Here is a 6,196-nt window from a genome sequence, read left to right as displayed (position 1 = left end):
TATAGTGGAAAATAACATATAGATAAAACAAAAAAATAAATTTTTGACTTTTTTTCCAAGTATATAGCTGGCTGTCTTAAGAAAAAGATGATATATACAAAATAGTTTTCTGAATTATTTTACTTTGTTTTTCTTTCTAGCAGTGAATGCTAAATAATTTTGGAGAGATTTTTATTATACTTTGTTTCTATTTTATTCTTAAACCTGGTAACACTTGATTTGCCTTCTATAACCTATTTATTTCAAGTGTTCATATTTAAGTCTCTTTGGAAAAAACAAAAATCTGATGGCCCACTGATTTTCGCAAAGCCTGAGTAAAATTTAAAAGGTTGGGCAGGTTAGGAGGGCTAAATAAATAAACTGCTATATTATATAATTTGTATTACAATTGGTATCATGGGAGGGGAGTGTAAAATTATTCTTAAAATAAGAGCAACTTTTTACAGGCAGTACATTACCCTCTACTGAAATTCAGTAGCAGTTCTATCAGTGGTGTGATTGAACTTGGGTCTGTTTATTTTTTCCACATTGAAAATAAATTTAGTTCTGCCATTTTTCTTAAAAATACCAGTGAAATTTTGAACTGTTTATTATAGGGTCACAGTAGAAGGTCTAAGGCGGGACCCCGTGGGGTTAGTCGGTGGCCCTACCACGCGTGATGAATGTCTGTGTTCTCCACGCAGGTGTGTGGTGAGCAGAAACAGATCGTGTGATTGGAAAGGAGAACCCAACAATTAACTGTTGACATTTTAAGATTAATGTTTAAAAAACTTTACACCTGTTTACAGGAGATAAAAAGGCAGGCATAATTTTTTCTGTTTGATGAAAATTGGCTTAAAATATTTACAAATAGTCAAGAGCAAAACTGCACAAACTTGCATGCTGAAGGTTCAACATGTTACTTTGATTACAGTACAAATATTTACTGTCCTAAAAAAATGAAAACTGAAGACTTAGCCAGGCAGATGAATTTTTAAGTGAACCAGTTGTTGAAATTATTGGAATTAACTGAGCCAAAGTGATTATGCATTCTTCATCTATTTAGTTAGCACTTTGTATCATTATATACAGTTTACAATACATGTATAACTTGTAGCTATAAACATTTTGTGCCATTAAAGCTCTCACAAAACTCTTTCTGTCTGTATATCATTCTCAGTCATGTGTTGCCTGGGAGTTTAGAGGAGATGAGAACATTCTTATCATTGAGCCTGTGGAAGTGAGTGACACTCCTGCCCCGAATGTCCTGCACCAGGGAGACAGGCAGCACACCGTGTGGTTGGTGTGAGAATTGCGTGTGAAGCACGACAAGACCATGGCAGGCGGAGCCTTTTTTCTGCCAGATAGTGTCAGGACATTTTTCATAGAGGAGGTGACATATTGAAAGAAGAGTTAAGTGCCCCACAAGTGCAAAAGGGGATTAAGAGCATGGCATGCCTGGGAAGGGAATGGCAGGAACCGACATGCGAAACTGCATTCCAGAAATAGTGTGAAGTTCAGTGTGTCTGGGAACACTGGGCAGAGAGGTCATTCTGCCTTGAACCAAGACGATGTGTATGTGGCCTGCTGGGGTGGAACTGAACTGTGTGTAGTCAGTTGGATCCCTTTGGGGGGCTTACTTAAAGCTGGAAAATGGCTGAGGACTTAAGTGTTAGACAGTTCTGAAAGTGAAGGGAAGGCAGAAGCAGGACCTGTCAGTGCTGGAGGTAACAAAGGGGGGCCTGGGGGATGGGACAGGGAGACCCCGGTGGCTGTGCAGGTTGAGACAAAGCGGGAGGGAAGATGGGGTTTATACTTTGTGCTGGTGTCTAGGGGGAGCCTAAGTATAAACTAGCTGAGGAAGTGAGGACAGGAGGAGGAATAGAGTGGTAAGGGCAAAGTGATGCTCCCATGTTTGATACATTGAACCTGGTTTGAACATAACCACTTACACAGAACTAGAACTTGGGAGAAAGGTGTAGAGTGGAAATGAAACCCGGAGATGCATATACAAATATACAGCGATTAAAGATTTGGACACGGGGAAAGAAGAAAGAAGTTAAAATAGCAGTGAAGTGTTTACTGTTTGAAGATTGAGCAGAGAAGCTCAAAAAGGTATGTGTTGTAGTAGAACAACCCCTCCCCACCAGAAGAGGCAGCCAGTCCTATCACGTTGAGTGGTTACTGAGGGTGAATTGAAGGGAGGCTTTTGAACTTCACGAATGAATCACTGCTCATCTTTGCAAGAGCATTTCCTGTAGGAGCAAAAGAGGGGAGCCGGTAAGATAAATAAGTCAATGACTGAGTAGCAAGTGAGAAAGTGTTGGCTTTCCTCAGTAAATTTAGAGACTAAGAAATGAGAGGATTTTGAAGAGACAGGATGGTAGGATCATTTACTGAGTTAGGCTGAGATGGCTGGGACAAGAGCTGTGGGTAAGTTCTCAGGCTAAGGAGAGTGTGCAAAGGACATGTTCAAGCTGTGGGAACAAACAGATTAATAATGGAATAAGACCTGGGCAGGAGCAGTGTGTATTAAGGACTCAGAAGGGAAATTAACCTTGGAAAGGAGTAGAGGGACTTTTGGAGCCATTGAAAATTCACAAAACCCAAAGAATTATGGTAGGAAATGAAGCATCTAGGGTTTTTTAGTTTTTCGGAAATAATTCTGAAGCATAAATTGTGTCCTAAGCTGAAAGTCGTAGCTTCTAACTAAAACATTACACTTCATAAAGGGCGATCTGGGAAGAGACAAAATCAGATCAAAACGCAGGCAGCTGTATCAGCATGGCCTGGTCCTCTGTACTCAGCAGTGCTGGGACTTCTGTGTAGAGACAGACTTTAAGGTCCAAGCTATCCATTTGGGTATCACTAATTTCAGCATTGGGAATAATGAAAAAAATTCACACACATTTCACCCATTTCTGAATGTTAATTTTGATGTTATCTGTGCTTTCGTAAATGCTGTAATGTTCCTGCCAAAGGATCCATATTTTGGGGGGTGTGATTCAGGGTGAGAATAGCATGAAAAAAATTCAGTATCACTGGTTTCTTCAGTGTTGTTGTGTTAGCCACATAATTTAGTAAGTCACTGTTCTGGGTGCGGAGCGAGGCTGGAAGACGTATGGAAACATTGAGGGAGCACTTATCATGGGCCAGAAACTGACTTTTGAGCTCTCTGTTGTTGTTGTTAAATTGATTGGGATGACATTGGTAAAGAGCACCTAGATTCCTTTTTTTAAAAGTATCTTATTTATTTTTAGAGAGAGGGAAAGGGAAGGAGAAAGAGTGGGAAAGAAACATCAATGTGTGGTTGCCTCTCATGTGTCCCCTATGGGGACCTGGCCTGCAACCCAGGCATGTGGCCTGGCTGGGAATCGAAGCAGTGACTCTTTGCTTCTCAGGCCCGTGCTCAATCCACTGAGCTACACCAGCCAGGGCAAGAGCGCCTGTATTTTTTAATCCCCACAACAATTCATTTGAGGTAGTTGCTTTTTTTATTCTCCTGGAGAGAAATTCAGAAATATAGGCGCTCTTCCAAATTCAGTAACTGAACCAGGTAGGTCTCTGGTCATAGCTGGGTGGCCCTCCCCTTAAACTTGAACTGTCCCTCAAAGAATGCACACTCTGTGGTAGCTGGGTCAACTTTTTATTTTTTGGCGGATGTGACTTCCTAGTGGGAAAAGAAATTACGTGTGAATGCAGTGAACACAATCTTAAAGGAATTTCCTACATCAACTAATGCAGGGTTTTCCAAACTTTGGTTTAACATTCATGGTTTTTGCCATTTAAACGTCAGGTGGATGAAGTTTTAAAACTATTCTGTGTAAGAGAGAGATCTTTGTTCCACCAGAGCAGCTATGACCCTTTTGTTTCACACATTCTTTTTATCCTCACCCAAGGATATGCTTACTGATTTTAGAAGGGAAAGGAGAAAGGAAGAGAAACATGGATTGGTTAGCTGTCACTTATTTCAACTAGTAAATGAACCCGTGACCTTCCTGTTTACGGGACGATGCTCCAGCCAGCTGAGCCACACCAGCCGAGGCTATTTCATGCATTCTTTTAAGCAGCAGATATTCACTGTGTACGAATTGCATGCCAGGGACTTTCTGGGACACCAGATTTATAGCTATTGTATTAGTCAACTCTGACAAGTCGATTCAGGCTGATCTTGAAGCCCATGGTGTCCATGAAAAAATGGATTTGAGGTGGTGGGATCATTGAGAGGCTGGAGAGCCACCCTCCAGAACTGATGGGAACCGCTGTACACCAGGCACTACCACCTTCTCCAGTTCTCCCAGGACCTCACTTGGCAGCCCATGCCAATGCTGCCTCTGTCCCTGGAGCCACGCCCTGCACTGCTGCCCAAAGGAGAGGAGTGTTCCCCAGCCTCTCCCTCTGGGTTACCAGTTGTTGACCAAAAAAACCCTCTAAGGATGTGCCAACTGGGGGTTTGTTTGCTCATGTTCTACCCAAAAGAGAGGCTGGGAAAGTAAGGGCTTGGGGATGGTCTTTTGCCTTCCTGCCCCTGCACCAGGATTCATAAAGTGGCTGATTCTTCTAGCGTAGCAAGTTCAAGGTCTGTGTTGTCAAAAGGAAAGACAAATATCTGTGACTGAACAAAACAGACGTGGAGCTTCCTGTCTAGCAGAGAAAGCAAACAAACAATTGCACAAATTACTACAAGTGTTAAGAAGAAGTAAAGAACACTTGGGAAGCCTGTCACATGGGTGCTTCAATGCGGGGAGCACAGGAAGTTCCCTGAAGGCTGAGAAGCAGGCAGGTCTGTGGCAAAAAGCGTGGAGAACATTCTAGGCCTGGGGGCAGCATCTGCTCTAAGGTGAAGAAGGTGCCAGTGACTGAAAGCAGATCAGAGTGGAGACGGAGAGGGGGAGAAGTTGGACAGGCAGACTGCAAACGTTAGGTACAGCCTTGGAGGCCACGCGAAGGACTGTAGACTTCATTCCGAAGTTTGGGAGGTCACTGAGGAATTTTAAAAGGTGACTAGCAGGCAGAGATTTGCATTATTAAAAGACCACTCTGTTAAACTGAGAATGAACTTGAGAAGGGTGAGAATGAATAAAGGGATGACCAGTTAAGTTTGTGGTTGTGGCAATGGGGAAAAATAGGGATTTGAGAACCATCCAGGAGGTGAAATCAACAGGGCTGAATGAGTGATGGGATATGTCACCCAAATGTGACAAGGGTTACTCCTAGGTGGTTAACTGGTTGATGGTGCTAGTTCCTGAGGGACAGCCTGTCCAGTGGTCCAGCATGAGACTGAGGGTTTGTCAGGCAATAGGGTTGGAGTCAGATGAGGTCATTGGATAGTTGAGTCTGGAACTCAGAGGAAGGAGCTGGGGGCTGCAGATACTGGTTTTGATCTTAGCAAGAGGATGGCGGATGAAGCCATGGGATAAAGGTATGGTCTAGACAAGGGAGAGAATGAAGAAAGAACCGTAGACAACGACAGTGCTGAAAGATTGGACAGAGTTCGAGAAGCTAAGAGACGAATGGAAAGGAAGAGCCAGGGGAGGAGGAGAGCCAAGCACGCAAACGTTTCTCCAGAGCCACAGTGCCAAGTGATGTTTTAAGATCCACTGTTTTTAGATTTTATTGATTTCCTTTTTAGAGGAAGGGAGGGAGAAAGAGAGGAAAAACATGTGTGAGAGAAACATTGATTGGTTGCTTCTCACATGCTCTTAACTGGGGATCTGACCCTCAACCCAGGCATGTGCCCTTACGGAGAATTGAACCAGTGAATTTTGGATCACGGGCCAGTGCTCAGTCCACTGAGCCACCCCAGCCAGGGCTAAGATTCATTGAAATTAGCATTGCAGAGCATTGGCTGCTTTCATCAACCTAGGAATTATGGACCAGAACCAAAGTCCATTTAGAAGGTGGTGCCGCAGGGGCCATGGGAAGAGGACGAGCAAGGGCAGCCCTTTCTGGGTCCCGTGGCCCTGAAGGAGAGGATGAGATGGGGCGGCATCAGCAGGGAGGGGGCAGTGAGGATTGTTTCTAAAAGATGGAACAGATTTTGAGCATATTTAAATACTGAAGAGAAGGATCTAGGAGAAAGAGAAGTTGAAGACAAGGGAGGGATGCCAGGTGGCAGAGTCTTGTTCTGTTTTCTTTTTGACATATTCAGTTCTGTGTCACAGAGGACGAAAAAGCCTCGTGAAGCTGTCTCACTGGTCCCTTTGCCTCCAGGCCC

This window comes from Artibeus jamaicensis, unplaced genomic scaffold (assembly GCF_021234435.1).
Source record: "Artibeus jamaicensis isolate MK-2021 breed Jamaican fruit bat unplaced genomic scaffold, CSHL_Jam_final contig_477, whole genome shotgun sequence".
NCBI lineage: Eukaryota > Metazoa > Chordata > Mammalia > Chiroptera > Phyllostomidae > Artibeus > Artibeus jamaicensis.
Note: the sequence above shows the minus strand (reverse complement) of the source record.